At 37.8% G+C, this 22,565-nt stretch overlaps 1 pseudogene; it reads right to left on the reverse strand.

Moving 5' to 3' along the window:
- LOC117295598 overlaps window positions 1–6,586 on the reverse strand; it is a 9,498-nt pseudogene extending 2,912 nt beyond the window's left edge.
- Window positions 6,587–22,565: the final 15,979 nt, after the last annotated feature.

The raw sequence follows: 22,565 nt of genomic DNA on the forward strand, positions 1-22,565 counted from the left end.
TCAAGGATTGAGTTATATGCATGGCTGGAAAGAACACACCAGCATCAAGGATTGAGTTATATGCATGGCTGGAAAGAACACACCAGCATCAAGGATTGAGTTATATGCATGGCTGGAAAGAACACACCAGCATCAAGGATTGAGTTATATGCATGGCTGGAAAGAACACACCAGCATCAAGGATTGAGTTATATGCATGGCTGGACCGAACACACCAGCAGCAGTAATTTGGTATATGTCGAAGCTTAGGGGTGTTACTCCCGTTTGAAATTAACCAATACATAATTTTTTCTGAAAAACGCATTACTAGTAAAGTGATGTTTTAAACTACCATTTCGCTCGAAAGGATACAAATTAGACATAAGTATGATCATAAAGTTGTTGTGTTTATAGCTTTACTGCCTAAAGGTAAGTGTTCTCAAGGTTCCCCATGCAAATACCAATTTTAAAAAGTAAAAAAAGTTTTTTGGTTTTTTTTTCCCACATTAAACTGTCCATAACTTAATAATGCATTGGGCAACATCTGACTCATTTTCACGTAGCGCGTCACATTTGTAGATCAAGTTATTGGCATGACATGAATCCCTACTCAATGTGAATGACGAAATACGTAACAATTTACCTGTAGTAGTTTCAGCATTATAGTCGGTAAGTATTTGAAAACAAGTGAAAATCACAGAGCGATGTTTTCAGGAGAGTCGTTTCCGGTACAGGTTGTACATGCTAAAATAATTGGCGTCTCATTTTGAGAAACGAGTAGAAAAACTATAAAATAATAATTGTCGTCTCCTGAGGCAAAACTTATATTCGTGACATTGTTCTACTCGTTTCCAGTAAGTAATATTTTAAGGGAAGCCTTCTACCATCACGATCTTTCAAGCGTGTAAGTTTAATGTACATCTGTGGACATTGTGTTTTGTATAGTACAAAATGTACCCAAACCCTTTAAACAAATCTAACTATAATATTTAGTGCTTATGCCCATGGGATATTTATAATCAGTATAATTCATATAAATCCTGTTTGCTAAGCAAACATAAGATACTAGAGAATGGGTGTCACTTCTCAAGCATAAGAGGGCAACGTACAAGCGATTTCGCTCTTCTGTAAAACTAGCCCACGGAGACAAAAAACATCGTCACTGAACGAGAGAACATGTCTCATCAATTACCGTAAATTGAACTGATCACTGTGCCTGGCCAAGGCGATAGTTTCCACCCCAGAGTATACCAGTGTGGCTCGGTTGGAAGTCTCACTCCTGACCCCCAGTTGAATCCAAGCTCTTACAAACCAACAAGATGGAAGCAACAATTCCTTGTCATCTTCTTAAGATGACCGGGGGACGACTTGCTGATTGTGGTACAGACCCTATACGATGTGATGTACCCGCGGGGGTCCGTCGCGGGCTTGCCATGTGACACGCCATTACATTGAGAGCACCAACCCAATGCCAACGGCAAGAACAAAAAACGTCCTAGCCATATACCTTAATTAGAAGTGGGAATCGCTTCGCGGCGCAGCCCAATTCGTCTATTCTTTCCAAGTTAGTGTATCGACTTCTCCAGGCAAAGGGTATTTCTCACGTAGTCTCCCCCTATTGCATTCAAGGAAATGATTTGGACTCCACGGCAATACACCCGTTGTGATTGGCTGTGTATACGGATTGGACTAGTCCCAATTACTTTGGTTCACAACGGTGTTTTGTTATGTTAAGAATACACTTCAGGGAAACTAATTCTTGCTAATTAAAACACAGAAGCACTAGGGATGTTTCTGGCTCCTTCTTCTCAATTTCTGCCTTCGATCCGAATGTATTTTTTTTTACCAAGCACTAGATTGACTTGTATGTATAAATCTTTTGCGTATATCGCCTCGGGTGAAAAACGCTATTCTCAATTTCAACGATGGATTTTGAGCGTTCCAATTGGGAATCCACGGGTCTTTTTAACACAGGTATGGGACGGTTCAAACACACGGTAAGGCACACCTGTAAAATACTATATGTACAACATCAAAAAAATGAGGTTTAGAAAAAAATCAAATTTTACGGTTTATTGACCGAGAGTGTCCTCATTTTTCACTCCCTGAAAACAAAAGTAGCTTGTGTTTTTCCCCCGAGTGGTTGAATGGTCATTCAGTTGATGGCACTGGGATCTTTGCTGATATCAATACCTCGGAGTGCTAACAAGAATTACTGCACGATATGGAATTTGGTTTAAAACTAATATGAGTAAACTATAAATAAAACAACAGTCCAACATGAGTGGTTACCCTTAAAATAAAAATTTCTAAAAGGGGACAAAATCATGCTACAATATTGACCTTCATAATATACCAGTCGTCCTGCTTCTCGGTAAAACAAGATACATGCCACTTTATCAAGCCATTACTTGCAGTTTTTGAGGTATGTGTACCTAAAACAAAGTTTTTTGGTGTCATACTTAACTTTACAGTGATGCAACTATCTCAATAAACAAATTTAGTCTCGACCAAATGCCATCAACTCTAGTCAAAATTACCATTCAACTGTGACTGTTCCTCACCGATGAGATGGGGATGCCATGGTCAGAGGACATTCTGATGAGCGTTTGTTATAAATTTATAGAAATGTTGCGAAATGTTGCACCATAATGCCAAAGGTCAGATCAGAAACAAAGTAACCTATTGAGTACGTTATATCGCCAAAGTGAGGTCAAAGTAAATAAATAATATTATTAACCACGTGTCTGAATTAATATCTACGTGTCATATCTGGTTAGTACACACCTAAAAGTATTCCTTGTCGAGAAAACATGTGAAGAGTTTTGTCGTTATCATATAAAACACATTGATGAGCGTTTGTACACAAACATATGGGAAAAGTGATTTTTTGCAATAACAAAAGATGCTCAACCCTGCCAGCTGGGCATGCATTGGAATTGCATACTAGACACCTTAAAGAACATAGTCCTGCAAACAAATCTTAGCTATACTCAATGTCACGCATTACCTAAATTTGGGGGTTTGGCTCCTGGACTTTAAAACAGAGCTGAGAACGGTATTGCTGAGTGGTATGTTATGAAAAACGCATTTTTTTTTTATCATTCCCAACTGCATTATGAAAAACGTTACAACGTGACATTTCAGATCAACATTTTAATTCTGCGAATCCGCCAGTTGAACACACTGTCGTCACGTGGAATTTTGGACAACTTTGAAGTTACTATATGCGGAATTAACCTTTTTATGCGGAATAACTGTATGTAGCCTTTTCTCTGATATTGGAATATGAGGAAAAACAAATAAAGTCAGATTTGTGTTTGCGTCAGTAATGCTCACATAACCCATTAGAGTGGAATCAACCCTGAATTCATCGTCAGTGTATGCAACACAGAAATGACCGGCTCTACAAAAATGGGTATTAAGGGACGAAATAAGTAAATTGAGTTACATACACAGCTGAATTGGTGTTATGTTAAGCTTTATTTGGGTGTAGGTTTGAACCCTGTGGCATTTTGCGTTCTGGAGATATACTGATATTTGCTTATTCTTATTTTACAATTTAATGAAAGTGCCTTCAGAGATACAGCTCCTTTAACCTAGCAAAATTTACGGGAAGTTACCTAAAATGTATACAAAAACCTTTGTTTTTTCAACATCAAAAATAAACAATGATATTTCTGTGAATAAAATATGGAAGTATTTATGTAATAGAAGCCAATAAACCTAGAAAGACAAAATAATGTTTTGAAAATATTTTCAGGATTTAACATTAAACGCCTCTAAAGGCAGTGGACACTATTGGTAATTACTCAAAATAATTATTAGCATAAAACCTTTCTTGGTGACGAGTAATGGGGAGAGGTTGATGGTATAAAACCTTGTGAGAAACACTTTCATAAGAGGAGCTCTGCACTATGTTGTCCATTTGCCACACCACACCTGCACCTTATAAATTCCTTGAGTAGTTTGTTGCAGTACTCTACAGATACAGGTTGTGGTCTTATGCCCAAACTTCTGTTAAAGCAATCGCACAATATCGATAAACAGTATTGTCCAAAGGCCCACACTTCGTGTATCACAACTTATACATAAAATAACGAACCTGTGAAAAATTAGGCTCAATCGGTAATCGGAGTCGGGAGAAAATAATGGGAAAACCCACTCTTGTTTCCGCACGTTTCGCGTCATGACATGTGTTTAAAATAAATCCGTCATTCTTGATATCAAGAATTGGTATTGTTTTCATGTTTTCTCAAAAAGTAAACCATTTCATGGTTTTGTTCAGAAAGTGACCAATGGCTTTAACTTATGCTCCTGAGAATGGTTTTATTTTGTTCACTAACGTAGGGCTTCATTTCCAAATATGTACTTTTTCTATATTTTGATCCATTCGGGGTTTTTGAGGATTTACCAAAGATTTAATGTCAGTTGTTATAACCCCCTTACAAATATTTTGCCTTTTCATTGGTTTAGAGCGCGCCACATGATATGTCATAGTTTTACTAGAAACGACGGCCGTGTGCTAGAGCATCGTTTGCCGTGTGATAGTCCGACGACTATCACACGGCGTGCAGTACCTAGACGTCTTTTTTAACCACCTCGAACCCAATCAGTTGTGCATCTGTGTGTCTAGAACGCGCGTACGAACGTTACGTGTACGAAGATGGTAAATAGTCTGTTTGGGTGTTATAAAACAAATATCGACTGCTTTTACTCGTGCTATGGTAAAAACTCCGACTCCCTCGGTGATCCCCGGACCGTTCCACGTTCCCTCGGCTGAATCTCGGCAAAAAATAGAACGCTCCGGGGATCACATGATGGGGAGTCGTAGTTTTAACCATGGCACTCGAATCGGTCAATAGGCGATTGAGACGCTTCTTATCACACCCAAAACCTCAAAAATTGCTTGCCTCTGATCCTCGCTAGATCTCTACATGATGGGGCTAAATGTCAAAATCCCCTCTTAACTTTCTAACAACTATTTACACTATCTTCAAGTCCATTGTAAAATTTTACTAAGTTAAACAATTTGCCAAACTGGTTTTTACATGTTTATTACCCCGATCATCCCAAGAGTCTAAGGGCCATGTCACTGGTTGCCGATCTACTTTAAGAAATTGAATAGATATCCCCCCCCCCCCGCCCCCACACCCTCAGAAAATCAACTCCATCAATAAGTTTGTTGAAAACATCTCTCCCCCAATCTCCTCATCACGCCTCCTTCAAATTAAACAATCAAATTACCCTACTCCACTGCACTAAAGGGCCGGATCGCAATATTTGTGTTTTTACACTCGGAAATTATTGCAACTGCTGTAGTGCCTTTTCAATGGGGAATTTTGTTCTTCTATAAGTCTATTCAAAATAGGGAGTTCTTGAAAAGAAAACAGGAACATTTTTGAGGCTGGCCTTTCTAAACAGCAGGGGAAACATTGCCTCCGGGTCACATATCCATGGCAGTTGCAATGAACTGTGTGGTAGTGATGTATAAACATGTAGATGTACACGTGTACGAGTTTGAAAAAACATATCGACCTCACGCTTGTTTATACGCAGTGTAACACTTGCTTTCTGCACGTGTAATACTGCTTGCTGGACGTGTAATACTGCTTGCTGGACGTGTAATATTTAATAAAGTTCCATTAACCGTAAAAAGCTGTAAGACTTCTAAGTATTTTGTAACTCGTATTTTTTTAGCATTAAGCATTTTGCACTGCATGCTAATGGGAATAAGGGGCTGCCCCACTGAGGCATGTAGTTCTATTTCCATCGCAGCGAGGGGTTTTGTTCTGCAAACTCCCAATTCCTGTCTTGAGTAGGAGCCTACGTTGAAAAGCTTTTTGAAATGATCCTCCAAGGGGGGGGGGGTGCTTAAAGACAATGGACACTATTGGTAATTGTCAAAGACCAGTCTTCTCACTTGATGTATCTCAGCATATGCATAAAATAACAAACCTGTGAAAATTTGAGCTCAATCGGTCGTCGAGTTTGCGAGATAATAATGAAAGAAAAAACACCCTTGTCACACGAAGTTATGTGCTTTCTGATGCTTGATTTCGAGACCTCAAATTCTAAACTTGAGGTCTCGAAATCAAATTCGTCTAAAATTACTTCTTTCGCGAAAACTGCGTCACTTCAGAGGGAGCTGTTTCTCACAATGTTTTATACCATCAACCTCTTCCCATTACTCGTAATCAAGAAAGGTTTTATGATGATAATTATTTTAAGTAATTACCAATAGTGTCCACTGCCTTTAACGGCGTTACTAATAACGTAGTCTCGTTTCAAGACAGGAACTGACAGTGGTACAGTACAAAAAAACACTCGCTGTACCCCCAGGGTATGGTTGAACACTCACCTGAACTCTGACCTCTGGTAGGTTTACTTTGAGTGCTAGTTCCTCGCGGCTGTACACGTCAGGGTAGTGAGACTTCTCAAACGCCCTCTCTAACTCATGGAGCTGATAGGTAGTAAACGTTGTCCGGTTACGGCGATGTTTCTTCTTGCTATCCCCTCCTTCCTCCCCGCCGCTGATCGGTGAGTCGGGCCCACCTTCAGCTAAGATCACATCGTCTTCTCCCACCGGTGATCCTCGGCTTCTCATACCGACATCGAGGTGTGAGTCGCCCGGTAGGGATGATGGGGGGACTTCGGTTGGCCTGACTGAACTCGCAATGCCTGTGTTAAGATGTTGATCAAATAAATAGTGTATTCATTCAATTCAATTCAAGTCAAAAGATGTATTCATCCTTATCATGCTCACATGAGTTGGCCAGCTCCATATAAAATACAATTACAGTTAGGGCTAGGAATTGACAATATGCAATTAAAGATTTTATGACAAACGACATTAAGCAGAAGTGTGGAATTGGTTGAAACCACAGAAGTACACTTGTTTGAGCGTAAAATATAAAAATGTTTGCAACAATTCGTCTCAGAATGGCACATGTACTTCTATAACGGCTGTTAGCAGCTTTCTGTGCAAAATCATTTGAGTAAATATTTGGTATTCATGTTCGAGGGTCGATTTGGCTTGACACATAGATTGAAACAACAAAAATCTACAAGGAGTTAAAAATCAAACAAATCAGATGTAATCTACAAAAACTCAAGTCAATCAAATCAGACGTATTCTTTAAAGAGCTCAAATCAATCAGATTAGACGTAATGTTCAAAGAGCTCAAATCCGTAGAGCTAAAAACATCTAAATCATGGACATGACAATAGGTATTTCATCTATTTTTCTATTATACCTAACAAAGAGCTAAAATCAAACCATCATAGATTAAACCTCTGAAAGCTCTTGATTATTACGTTTATGCGAATATTAATATCTTCAGACATCTCTAGCAAAAAGACAATGCCATTTTATTGTCTTTATCGCTTATATTCTCGTTTTGCGATAATGCCGTTGTTCTTAAGAGTCAATCTTCAGAGGGTCGTGTACTTGATAGGGGTACTTGAAACACTTGAGATCATACATTGAGTGGTATTGAAGAAGTCAATGCGCTGTTAAACATTCGGTGTATAATATGTGTGCTCGAGACAAAGTACATCATTTGTATTTCTATACAGTTTATTCCTTTCGGTGAAGAAACTTAGTTTATACCATCGTTTTACAATGCTAAGAAACACTGCATGTAGGCCTATGCTGTCGCAGTTCAGTTGAGAGCAAAACATTTGAACACCTTCAAGAAGGCAATGGACACGTTTGGTTATTGTCTAAGCACATCTCAACATCTCAATGTACAACAGTATCTCAATGTATAAATAATAAATCTTTTTATATTTTGGCACAATTGCTCATTGAAGTTGCAATAAAATAACGAAAGAAAAAACTACCTTGTTACAAATTGTGCGGATGCTTTCAGATGCATGAAAAAGGCTTCAGGCCTGAAGTCTTTTTCGAGACTCAAACATTTCAGTGAGAAATTACCTCTTTCTCAAAAAGCTACGTTACCCCAGAGGGAGTCGTTTCTCACAATGTTTAATACTATTCAACAACTTTCCTTTGCTCGTTACCATGTAATTTTTATGCTAATCTTTATTTTTTAGTAATTACCAAATGTGACCAGTGCCCTTAAAGTCATAGAGTTGCCTTTCTCTCTGTTTTCATTCTGACACTTTTGTTAAATTTTGTTGGTTAACGTGGCTTAAAGAAACCACAGTTACTTATTTTGATTGCTGCTAATATCGAAATGGCAACCTAGTTTTACCGTTCCCACGGAATAGCCCAAGTAAGCTTTTAGTTTGAATTTTTTTAATCAGCATACCGACTGTCAAACTTACTTAAGAACGGGTTTCCTTGCTGTATTTTGCCATGGATGTCTGATGAAAGGCATGAATTCATTATCAGCTCTCTAAAAAAGAATTGCGATAAGATTTCGACTTGTATAACCGTGCAACTTTAGAATCCTTGTTGAATAGCAGGGAATCTAGCTTCTATTCGAACGCATGATATTATCCGCATAGATCCACACCAATGCTCACTGATCTCCTTACAATGTGTCCTTTTAAAAAGAATGATGAAAACTAGCGATAACTACACAAAAGATACAATCGGCATCCAATGTCTTTGCGGGTGTTCATCTTTTTGACTACCGTCGCTTTTAAGATTCAATCAAAACCAGAGACCAAGTATTTGCTATGAAACAGCAGTATTTGCTTCTTTAAAGCCATTGGACCCTTTCGGAACAGAAACAAAATAAAAGTTCAAATAACTTACAGGGTTTACAGAAGGTAATGGTAACAGACTTCTCTTAAAATTGTATTCCATTAAATGCTTTACTTTTTGAGAAAACATTAAAACAATTATCAATTCTCGATATCGAGAATTACGGATTTATTTTAAACACATGTTATGGCACGGCGAAACGTGCGGAAACAAGGGTGCCATGGGTTTTCCCGTTATTTTTTGGTGTAATCGCCATAATCGCTTATGTAAAATTAAAATAATACGTATAAAACACAATTTTTACAAGTAACTGGTTTGTATTATTTTTGTCAAACACTTGCGATGGTTTCTTGCATAAAACGTTTCATATTAATAAGTATTTCTAACCAGTATAATTTATTAGTGAATGTTATATTAATGGCTTATTTGGGTTTTTTTATTACAAATATTGCCGTATGAAGTGTTCAGGAATAGTTATTCTTGAAATCAAATTGTGAGTGAAAATTAGTATATCTGTAAAGCTAGTGTTGATGTTGCAATTGATGCACTGGCTCTAAATAAACTTGGTCCCATTTGAACTGCTGGTAATTCGTCAATGCGGTTAACCAGTGTGTTTTATTTCATTGATGAATACTGATGTACACATCAGGTAATACAGGTAGTACTATCTATCAATCATAAAAGTACACGTGAATAACAATCAGTTTATCTTCTAACCAATATGCTCTTCATGTTAAGTTGTAAATCTTCATTCATAAATTAGCGAGAGTTTGACCCTTTTTCTAACGTGGTAGTCTAATCTTAGTTTATACAAACTTTCAATAGTTCATTGTCACTTTCATCGACTGGTTTGTCGTTGATGGGTGGTGGTGACAGGGTGCGAGATACGATGGACAGTAAGGGGCAGTAAATCCACAAGTACAAAAGGAGGTTGGGCAGCACGTAGAATAAACTGGGAAAACACAAAATCGCACCTCATGACGGGCAGGTACGATAACAAATACCACTTCAATGACGACCCGTGAAAACCTTTCAGCGCGTTGTTGTGAACCACGGAGTGGGTTCTTTCGACGCTAATCACGGGGGCGGGCAGCTCGAGCACTCGCTTTGTCCCCGGCTCGGATGCCAGTCGCACCACTGCATTCAGGCCTTACTTTGTATTGCGTGTGAATGCGTATAGAAAAACTACTGAGTTGTGCCATGGCTGTACACACAGACAGACCAACCTGAAGTAAAGATCAACATACGTCAGTTTGTTGCGATCAACATTAAACAAAGTCTTCCAACAACAAGAGTGCAATCATTAAGGAAGAATATAAGATAATGGATAGAGCTCCTATCGCTCAATTTAACAAGAAATGAATATTCAACAATTAGCCTCATTTAATAATAATAATAATAATAATATTTATTCCGGCAATCACATTTACAAGCACCTGTACATACATTAAACATATTTAAGAAAACAAAGTAAAACAACAGTGGGGTGCCCAGGAGAGCATAACAGTTAAAAAAAAAATAACTATCGCCAAAAGGCGTACGTCTCCTAATTTAAAGGCGTACGTCTCCTAATTTAAAGGCGTATGTCTCCTAATTTAGTATCGAGCAGCTAGCCATCTTGGGAAAATGTGCAATCAAGTCAAAGTCATCAATACATTTGGTAGTACGTTGTGGTTTCTGCAACCTATTCAAAGTTTTTTCCGAAGAAACCGATTCGCCAAAGTTTTTCTGGACGAATTTGTGTGCTTTCAGATAGGAATAAAATACTTCTGGCTAGAAGTCTGTTAATATAAATAACGAGAATTTACCTCAAAATCTATGCTACTTCGATGCTCGTTACCAAGTCAGTTGTTAAGTTAATATTTGTTTTTAGTAATTACCAAACGTGTATCTTCCCTTTAACGTAGATGTTTTGTCCGTCCTTGCAATTATAGCAACTTGAACGATTCGAAACAATACGAAATTGATGTCAATATGTGTGTTGTGTGATGCACGTAAACGAACCCAGTACACATTTCGTTAAGAGGAGGGGTTTGCCCCGGTGTGTCTGATGGTTGGCCGCAGGTTGCGCCACAACAAACCGTAACATGGTGCTATGTCAATACAAGTGTCTGAACGTATTGTTGACCGCAGCTCTGCATACCTTGAAGACAAAACTAATGAGCGATTTCAGAAGCCCTCTGTGTGATACAGAGCTTATTATCCATAATTCCTATTGTTATTGTCTGTCAGTTGTGCTGAATTCGGAGGTTAATTTCCAATATTTTTCATTACGTGCAAGGCACTTCTACGAAGATGCGGTCTTGGATTTTTGTTTCGTTTTACTGAATACTCAATACTGTGAAATAAACTTGTTCTCTTACACAGCGGACTTTCGCTTAAATCAGTTTGACAGACGTGTTATTTTACTTCAAACAGAATTCTTCAAAAACCTAAGTCAGTATCAAAGAAATGGTTAAACTGCTAGAATAACAAATAAATAAACACAACATGAACAATAACTTACAGGGTTTAAAGAAGTTAATGGTAAAAGACTTCTCTTGAAATATTATGCCATGAAATGCTTTACTTTTTGAGAAAACATTGAAACAATTATCAGTTCTCGACAACGAGAATTACGGACTTCTAGTAAACACATGTCATGACACGGCGAAACGTGCGGAAAACAAGGGTGGGTTTTCCCGTTATTTTCTCCCGACTCCAATGACCGATTGAGCCAAAATTTTCACAGGTTTGTTATTTGATATAGAAGTTGTGATACACGAAGTGTGGGTCTTTGAACAATAATGTTTACCGAAAGTGTCCAATGGCTTGAATAGACATGCGGTGAAAGTATTGGACCGACAAAAAGTAGAAGTTGAGGTCAACATAAAACACAATTAAACACAATCATGGTGAAAGATTCTTGGAAGAAGAAAAATGGAATTATGGTCTCATAAAACGAAGAACGTTTAATTAATTTAATCAAAAACTAACAATATTACCGAATGTTTGCATGGTATGGCAAGCAAGTACCTTAGTTTATGGATGACAATGGTTGATGAAACATAATTTAAAAACTGTTTTCAGAAATACGTCACGAAATTAATCATATTACCGACATAGAAGGTGGTCGGTGACTTCTAAAAATGATGTGTTGTTGTTGTTGCTGCTGCTGTTGTTGTTTTTGTATGTGCTCTTGGCTCATGCTTTTACAATCAGAACTTTAAGAAACTCAGATCAAACGCTAGTTTTTTTGTTAAATAATAGCAACAACGAATAATACAAAAAGCGATTTTCTTTCTTACACATGCTGGGAACTGGTTGTCTCGATGTAAGTTACATTAATTTGCACTGAAAAAATATCCAAAAGAACAGCTATACATCATTATTAATACTGCATGTAACGTCGTACTAACAGGTAGCTTGACCTGTCTTGTCTAATCAAACACACATAACTTACAACTATATATTGTTATTCGACAGGTATTGCCACATTTCATTTGTAATTAAGTTTGGATTATTGTGATCATGTTGGAGTTCAACTATTTAATTCGTTTCTAATTCTGAACTCATTTCCGGCATATTCCATCCAGATAAGCATTTTGTTGTTTTTATTTGCCCCCGGTTTTTAGTTTTTCTTCACTAATTTAACGATAAAATACTCTACTGTGCTCTGAATGATAAACATGTATAATATTATCATTACGCTGGATTTGAATGAGTATTTGTATTTAAGTGCTCTCTCCTCCTTAACTCGCGCAATGTGGAAATCTATTCATTGATGAGTTTGAGTAACCCTCTTACATTTATTTTAATAAAAAAAAATAAAAAACACGGCCTTGTTGTAATAATTTGTAATTGGTAAAATTTAGATCGTTTTCTGATGATGTATTGGGTGCAACTTTAAAAGAATTTAACAAAATATTAACAGTAATATCGCATTTTGCAACTCCAGATTTCTACTTAAAATACCAACCATAAGAGACACCCAGTTGATGTTAAAAGAAAACCCAAACTTTATAGGCCTACTGTAATTCAAAGAAAAAAATGTACAAATTATCTCATTGATATAAACATTGTTTGATTTGTATGGAAAATTGTTTTTTGAGTTCATGAACGAGCCTTTAGTAATTGTATACTAACCCTCTGTATGCGGCTTGCAGCCTTCTTCGGAGAAATCACTTTCTTGACCGGTACTCTCGAGATGATTCTCCGGGGGCGACATGCACGGTGAGACGGTAGGGGATGTGGAGCTGAGACGGTGGTGTCGGTTCATGTTAACCATTGTGTTTGGGGTATGTTTCTCCTCGGATGTCCCTCCTCGCTGTATCCCGAGGATAGCATCAATGGAGTGGTTGGGTCTCTGACGAGACGGAGAGTTGATGAGAAGTTGAAGGGGTTGCTGATGCAAAGCTGGGAAGTGGAAGTCATCCATGGGGTGTGGGTTACGATGCATCTGCTGCTCCATCAAGTCTCTTAATTGTGGTGCTAAAGTAACATGCTCCATATATCCAGCTGATTCGGAAACACACAAAGCTAACCCAGAAAGCATATATGTGTAACAAACAGTCAATGTTTTCTTATACGAATTGTAGGTATATGGGCCTTTTATGCGCCAAAGTACCTTTCTCTTTTGCAGTTCTGAGCACGTTTGACTAACCTTAACTCAACAACTTTTCATCTTTATTACACATTTTATGACAGTCATTGCAATAGGATATGTCATTTCAATAGTCAAGTTCTTTTCTAGCTGGATTTACCAGGTGAGGGGAAAAAGCAGATGGCAAAAATACAATCGAGTAAATTCAGGAAATTTCGATCAGAACTTGATTAAATGCTGTGTACAACTGGTCGCTTAATCAAAAACTGCTTAAGATCCCTGGTCAAGTCCTATCAAGTGCCTGACAAGACGGTAAATGTTCCTCCTCGTGTACGGAAGAAGGAGTTGATCCGCTTTTTGAGTATGCCAGACCAGGCCTTCAACTAAGCAGTATAAGGCACTACATGTACACAGCTAAATGCTGATGGGGGAGATGCACCAATGGTTTCATCAGTCCCTACAACACAAAACAAGAAGAATTGTCGTCGGGCAATGCTCTCTGCATTATTCAAAACAGGGGCGGAGCTTAGCTGAGGACTAGTGATGATTGACAGCCAATTAGAGGCCAATTAGATCAGATGGAGAGATGGTCCCACTTATTAGTCGAGCAGTGAGCCCGCCCGGTCCATGGATTCATTATGCTTTTTGTTGTAGAATCGAAAAGTAAAACTTCAAGCAGGATGGTATATGACAGACCACGCAAACAGATAATGGTTATTTTTCTGTGTACGCCTCACAAACTCAACACTCATCTGTCGCTAAGTAAATTAGAGTATTAATTGTTCGTGTTTCACACAATATCGCTACACTATTCACAAACCTCTCTTTAAAAATTTGTTTGGGTTCAAGTTGTTCTTTTAAAACACAAAATGGTATCATAAAACATGTCTCTCTCACTCAAGTTAAGAGAAACACTAAAGGGAGATAAACTCAATTATAACAAAATCATTCGTTCTGCCAATTGTAGTGCTATGCCGCTCCACGTACGGGCGGGTACGTTTGGTAATCACTCTTATAATTAATGTAATTTAAAACTTATTTGGTTAGCAGCTTTCGGTTGTATAAAGTATTTTCGGAATCACTTCACTTCGAAGTAATGTGATTATGGGAACAAAAATCAGTATATCTTTCCTCAAAATTTGAATCTGAGAAGCGTTTTTGTTCTCAGTTGTGTATTCCAATTAGGGATAATTCTTCATGTGTCATGGATTTAGGATAAGTCCATATCTCAAAAGCGCTACTACCTTTTGAGATGAAATGTTCACTGGTTAGTTTTAATGTAATATCTACATTTATAAGGTATGAAGGCAGTGGACACTATTGGTAATTACTCAAAATAATTTTTAGCATAAAAAACCTTAGTTAGTAACAACTAATGGGGAGAGGTTGATAGTATAAAACATTGTGCGAAACGGCTCCCTCTGAAGTAACGTAGTTTTCGAGAGAGAAGTAATTTTCCACGAATTTGAGTTTGAGACCTCAGGTGTAGAATTTGAGGTTTAGAAATTTATCATCTGAAAGCACACACCTTTTTTGTGACAAGGGTGTTTTTCTTCCATTATTATCTCGCAACTTCGACGACCGGTTTTCACAGGTTTGTTATTTTAAATAATATGTTGTGAATACACCAAGTGAGAAGACTGGTCTTAGCCAATTGCCAATAGCGTCCAATGTCTTTAAAATAATGGTTCCAAAACCGATGGTTGTAAGTTACCTGTAACTATGGTCTGGTCCATTTGTTCTACCGTATAATGTATAATGCATTTCACTGGTTGTCGCGGTCAGAGCTTGTTTCAAAATATTGTTAATAAACAAACACAATAATGTTTAATAAGTTGATTTGCTGGTCCATTCTTGAGGAAACCAAACATTATCCAATTAGTAAATTGCGGTACTTTGATTTGTTGCTTCTCCGAATGTTGTGAGCTTAGGACGTGTATGCTAACCAACTTTGTGGAATTAGTCCATATGGGTTTACAAAAAATTATAATTCACTTAATTGTAGTTCTTTTAACATTTTGTTAAGTTACTATCAAATCATTGATTTATAAATTTCTATAATAACTTTAGTCATTTAAATTAATTTGCTTCATATTTAAGTAAGGGAATTCATTTGTTGTGAAGAGGTTTTCAACTAGTGGTTTAATCCCAACGAGGCCTGGTTCTTGATAATTTTACCGAAACGAAGTTCAGGTAAATTATCAAGAACCAGGCCTCGGCGGGTTTAAACCGCTAGTTGAACACCGATTCAACACACTTTGATTCCCATTCATAAATACCTTTTCGGTAAAAAAACATCAACACTTTTGGTCAAAAAGTAAAATAAATGCAAAAATTAGAATTTTTCAATTATTTCTTTCAACACAACACCCCTCCCTATGAATGAAGAAACTGTCTTATAAGCACGGGTGCGAGCTCGCATGTTTCAACACTTTTTACTGGTCATAAACAAAGGTTTATACACACCCACATGACGCGCTCTCCACCAATAGGAATAGCGAAACTGTCTGAGGTATTTATGAATACTTCTTTATTTCTTGCATTGACTAGTTTATCATCAAGAAAGCCTCTTCACTCTGGCTGTTATGCTTGACTCTTTTTCTTAATCATGTTCTGCTGTGTTGATGCAGTTTCAAGCAATCGGTGTTTCCTCAGTCCAATAGTTGCCCAATTTCGCTAGTGTAGAGGGTTTGTTAGGATTTTCCCCCCACTTCTTCAACCCTAAAATTCGTCCTCATCTTCCTCAAATTAATTCATTTTTCTTAGGCATTAGTCACAGTGCAAGGCACTTTTGAAAATTTTTGGGTTGATTACCGGAAAGATATAATAAAAGTAAACCATTTTCATCCACACCGGTATTGATTTGTTTAGTGTGGTTGAGTCCGTTCCATTCACGCATCTAGCTGTTCTGCCGTCTTCAGTCCACTTTGTAACGATGTTTACTTATACGTCCCATTCTGCTATAATGACATAAGCTTCGTAAGCGTAGATCTATCCCATCAAAATGCGGGAGTAATTTCGAGGAAATTTTCTCCCGTAATACTATTTCAGGGCTATTCATCTTAGACCGTACTTAAAATTTGAATGAGGTTATTGAAAAGAAAAATGGCTGAGATTAAATTTGCAACCAATTTTCCTTTCACCTCTACAAACTGTGAAATGAAAAATGTTAAAATTGCCATTAGGCACACTATGTAGCACTGTGCGTCCAACCCCCCCCCCCCCCAGCCGTATGCCATTAGGCACACTATGTAGCACTGTGCGTCCAACCCCCCCCCCCCCCCCCCCCAGCCCTATGCCATTAGGCACACTATGTAGCACTGTGCGTCCAACCCCCCCCCCCCCCCCCCAGCCGTATGCCATTAGGCACACTATGTAGCACTGTGCGTCCAACCCCCCCCCCCCCCAGCCCTATGCCATTAGGCACACTATGTAGCACTGTGCGTCCAACCCCCCCCCCCCCCCCCAGCCCTATGCCATTAGGCACACTATGTAGCACTGTGCGTCCAACCCCCCCCCCCCCCCAGCCCTATGCCATTAGGCACACTATGTAGCACTGTGCGTCCAACCCCCCCCCCCCCCAGCCCTATGCCATTAGGCACACTATGTAGCACTGTGCGTCCAACCCCCCCCCCAGCCCTATGCCATTAGGCACACTATGTAGCACTGTGCGTCAAACCCCCTAGCCCTATAGTTGGATGCAAATGAAATCGTTTTATCGGCATGATCTCTGTCGTTACTGTAACCTTCATTTCTCGGATAGTAATTTCAATTTCAGAAACCAATGAAATCATGGTGATTGAAAATCTAATAATGACTACGCCAAATTATATCATCGTTTTCCATGTGGCTGTTTTGTGGTGCCGTTTAACGCTTACACGACGACCGTTATGTGATACGAAAACGGACGTTTTGATGGCAAATTATAAAATAAAATAAATATCGCCTCAACTAAATATAAAAACAAAGCCATCCACCATAATTAACTGCTTACGAAAAACCAAAGCAACCTACAAATAACCTTTAAAAATGTTTAACAACTAAACAAAATAATAATAATTATAACAACAACAACAACAACAACAACAACAACAACAACAACAACAACAACAACAACAACAACAACGACAACGACAACAACATCAACAACAACAACAACAACAACAACAACAACAACAACAACAACAACTTAGAAGCTGGGAAAGTAGAAGGGCTTTCAAGAAAGACAAACTAGAATAACTAGCTTTTAGTGGTTTAAGAGTAAAACAAATAATGAAAAATTGCAAAAGAACTTAAACAATAAGCTTCATTGTTGATATCAAATTAATTCGATCAGTGCAGCATTGATTGATCTTTAGCTTTGATTTGTCTAAACATATTGATAGTCTAAGCATATTGTATTCTGTTTACCGATGTTAACATTTAAACACACACTCATTTTGAAGGAATGTCCTTATGAAATTGTTCGAAAAAATTTGAACGAATTTTAATTGGATAGTTTTATATTTATAACATTGAATCCAGAATGTCGAGTATGCCATTTATTACTGTTATACTTACAATCGTGTGGTGGAAAAAAATGTCCGTAAAAAAAGTTTCCGTTTAAAAAAGCAGCTTAAACCACTTCTTGAGAAAATTGTCTTTAATATTTACAAAACATGCGGGCTGTATAACCATTACATAATATTCTATCCAAAACACGATAACTCGTTCATGTTATTTGTTTGATGGTTTCGGTTTGTTGCGGGTTCTTTTAACGCAAACAATACGTTACCTTCTTTTCAACAAACGAAAATACATATTGCTCACACAAACAAACATAAATTAAAACAACGCCCCTTCTTTATCCACGCTAGATCCGCCCCTTAAATGATGTTGATTTCCTTCCTTTACCAGGGATACCTAATGAGTAATTGTCTTGAATTTGGTCAAGATCTCTTTGAACACCTAGTGAGAAGTCAAACAATCCCTCGTGCTTAATGAGTTGGTAATGATGTTATTGACAAGAAGACATGGTCATTAATTGAATCACTGGAGTAATACAACTTAATGAATTGTGTTTATTAATAAGTCGCCAGTTGTGTTGAGGGTCGGAATCCCATATGGCATGTAGTTATCATGCATCCATAATTTGTGTTGTACGTTATGTAAACATAAATAATTGACATTTTACTGAAAAGGGAAAGGGCTATTTTTACATTGATATTGGAGTACTAAGATTGTCGTTGCCTATCATGGCGAACCATGCACAACAATGATGCGACCTTTTTGGTTTTATACATTAATGTAGATCGAGCATCAAGTCAAATATATTTAGATAGGCAGAAATAGACTCAGATTGAAAACCTCTTCCATCAAATATTTCAAACTTCCCGTAAACGTAATCTATTTGTGGGTGACGTCATTTTCAAATTGTGAAACTTCAGAACAAGGAATTTTAAGTATAACTTGAACACAGCGTTGTAAAATAATGTTAAATATTATACACATATTGACAGTCGATGAGGTAACTAGTGTACGTCTCTTCTCCCGAGGGACTTTGAGTGACCAGAATATGCCCCGAGGGGGGATAGACGTACACTAGTTACGGAATTATGCTAGTCAATATGTGTTTTATAACACAGCTCGGTCTTAAATGTGAAATAAGAACAGAAATCTGGAAAAGAAAGGAAGTTTTGTAGTTGCTGTTCACGGTTCAAGTCAAGAGAGGACGCTCTAACCGGGCACTATTTTCAAAGACTAGTGCCCGCTCGGGAACTAGTTTCCGCAAAACACGCGCGCGATCACTAGACTATTAAGTTCATCCCACGTGATGTGTTTCAGCCAAACAGAATACAGAACAAGCAAGAGGTCTGTTATAAAAAGAAAATCGGCACGTTAAACCGGAGGTCGTTGGTTCAAATCCCGCTCTAGTAAATTTTTCTTTGTTCAACCCAAAATCATTTAAAAATGTACCCAGTCAGTTTCCCTTGTGGTTTATTATTTGATATAAAAAAAAATCGCAGTACATACATACATGGAGGTTAACCAGTCAGTAACTGCAATAAGATTTCGTGTGCATATTCTTTCATTATTATCTCGCAACTTCAATGACCGATTGAGCTTTAATTTCCACAGGTTAGTTATTTTATGCATATGTTGGCTATAGTCTTTGACAGTTACTTATAAAGTCCACTGCATTGAAATTATTGTTATTATTTTGTTTTATTACGTTCACCCTGGTCCAGCGATAAAATGCAAGAAGAAGAATCTGGTGTGGTTTGATCTAATGGTCCTCCAGGGATTGTTTTCATGAAGATATATAACGGGCCTGCTTTGCACATACAGTATATATATATAAGTTGGATTTGAAACTTTGGATGGGGGAAATACTATATGGAAAGGTCTGCGGTAACACATGACTATCTCTAAATGAGTTGGGGTGGTTCTGAAAAGAACCGTTGGTTTCAACTCGACGCTTGATCAGTATGCTCTGATCGTCTTCTTAATTTCATTTAAAAACCATTTCCCTTAAAGGCACTTGGTGCATAAAATAACAAATCTGTGAAATTTTGACTCAGTTGGTCATCGGAGTTGCAAGTGAATAATAAATTTAAAAAAAACACCCTTGTTGCACAAAATGTGTGTGCTTAAAGAAGCCTAAAAAGGCTTCATTCAATCCAAGCTCACATTAATTTCCATACTTCATAAAAAACAACACAAAGTCATAATTATCCTTTATACAGAATTAACCAATACAAAAGACTAAAATAAACAATGGTTTAAAATTTGAGCGAGAAATTACCTCTTTCTTAAAAAACCCAACTATGTTACTTCAGAGGGAGCCGTTTTTCACAATGTTTTATAGCAACAGCTCTCTTTTGTTCGTTACCAAGTAATTTGTTATGCTAACAATGTTGTTGAGTAATTACCAATAGTGTTCAGTGTCTTTAAACATGATTCGATTCAGTAAACGAAGTAATTGGATTACAAACATTCAGCATCCATTGTGTAATTTAAATCATTCAAACTTTATTAAAATGTGCGGGTTTTTTTTATTCAAACATTAAAGCAATAAACGTGGGGAGAGCCCAAAGTAAAAAAAAAAATACCAAGTACTGTTTCGGGTCTCTAATTAGTATTTAATCACTGGCGGCTGTACAGCTACCACGGTAAAGTATAATGATTTCGTTCTTGGAAACTGAACGACTGTGGGAATGAAATGTTTTCGTTATAAATACTGATTTTTGTTCTGCGATTAAATTGCTTGACAAAACGCTCGCATGAGACAAAAATCGTAGCTGAAACACAATATTGATCGTGTCCACAACATTTTTCGAAGTATTTCCAAGAGTTAATAATAGTTGAATACAAAACCTTGGACGAAAGGCGCTTAATGGTATAGGCAATCGTCCCCTCGAAGGTAGGACGTTTTACACAATTTTCAGCTAGAAAAAGATGAGCATTGTGTTTGAAACGGAGCCCGATCGGTATGAAGCTTAAAAAGATGCCGAATTTGGGCAGAGCTGAACTCATTGACTGGATTCCAAAAAGTAACCCATTTCTCTCTTGGTTCATTGCAGGTTGTTTATTCCATGAGCCCCTAAATCCATACGCATGTGGAGCTTGCAGAGAACCTAATTAATGACTCTCTCTGTGGAGCATCGAATAAAGGTCGGGTTTCCGTCTCAATGCCTCTATTGCCAAGCACTAATCTGTGCACAATATCGCTAATTTGACAGTTGTCTCCGAGTGATTCCCTCTGACTTGTCGAGCGGTGTACCACAATGATCCATCTTTAGCCCCGTCCTTTGTCCTCGGTAGCATCAACGGCCCTGAAGAAATAACATTAATGCAATAGACCCCGCTTTGAGTATTCGGCTTGGAAGCCTTTACGGGTACGTCCTTCAGCTCAGACTGGGTCGATGGCGAGTATCCACACTAGGGCTTGAAAAACAATGACAACAATGTTGAAAGATGTCACGTTAACTTACGGTAATGAAGGGGGCGACATCGACCTAGTCACCCCGTTATGTTAGCCGTCCTGTTTTTATGCAGCAGTCTTCGTGTATAAACCTTATAAAAAGGCATTAACCTTATAAAAAGGCCTTGCGACACATTAATAGGCTCGTTTCAAGACGTTTGTTGCATTTTCCAATGAGTTCTCAGCTGAAAATCATTCTGTCGATTGGTAGGCACATGGGAAATGTACGGCACTATGACCAATTTAATAAAGCTCTAAACATGAATCCCATTGTTTTAATGCAGCGGTACATGCAACAAGCTTTAACAACCGACTGGTAGTCACTGGTGCAATGAATTTAATTATTTATTTCGTGAATACTAAAAAGGTGGAACACACGATTCAACTTTTTCGTTTATTATATTCAGCACAAAATATAAACGGCTAAAGTGAGTCTAGAAACTTAAACAGTGTGGTGCCCCTGTACCAGGGAAACCACAGCGGCAGCAGCATTAAAGCAAATGTTCAGTTGCAATTTTAACTCAAATGGAAAACGCATAAAGCTGATTGATGTTCTAATATTTTAAATTGTTATTTTGAATGTTTCTCGACGCATTTATTTTTTTATACTAAAGGTTTGCGGTAAACACCATGTAATGATAATCTCTTAATGGGTTGGGGTAATTCTGAAAAGAACAGTTGGTTTCTACTCGACGTTTCGATCAGTATGCTCTGATCGTCTTTTGAAGAGGGCAATCATTTTTGCTTATTTTGTCATTTTGTTTCAATACGTTAAAATAGAAAAAACAACTGCAATAAAATCAATACGTGATCGTTACATGTCTTAAATATATTGGTACATGGATGACAGCCCCGCAGAAAATAAAGCTCAGAGACTGTTACTTTGCATACGAAACGGTCAAAGCAAGACAGCCGTACCGCCTTCATGAGATCGACTACACAGCATTAGGTATACCGCTCTTTTGTACTCGCACTCACAGACGAAAAATTAATCTTGTCTCGACGTTTTAGGATTTAAACAACATTAATAATGCAATCGTTACTGCTCGATAATTCCATTGAATGCGCATTACAAACGGCAGGGTTTATTTCTGCAGTTTCAATTAATGGTTAAGACGAGGTTTTGTTGCACGTCGATTTAATAATGATAATTATTGTGCAATCCCTTGAAAAATGACGATGTCCATGGTTGATGTTAAATTTGCATCGGGGATAAAGAATATTAAGTTTTGGTTTTTACCCATACACCGATGTGTGTTAGCACTGTATACTCAGTACTTTCCCGAGTCCTGTGATAAAATATCACAGGCATTATTACTCGGTGGGGTTCGAACCCACGACCCTTGCAATTCTAGAGCAGTTAC

Source organism: Asterias rubens, chromosome 10 (assembly GCF_902459465.1).
Source record: "Asterias rubens chromosome 10, eAstRub1.3, whole genome shotgun sequence".
NCBI classification, from domain to species: domain Eukaryota; kingdom Metazoa; phylum Echinodermata; class Asteroidea; order Forcipulatida; family Asteriidae; genus Asterias; species Asterias rubens.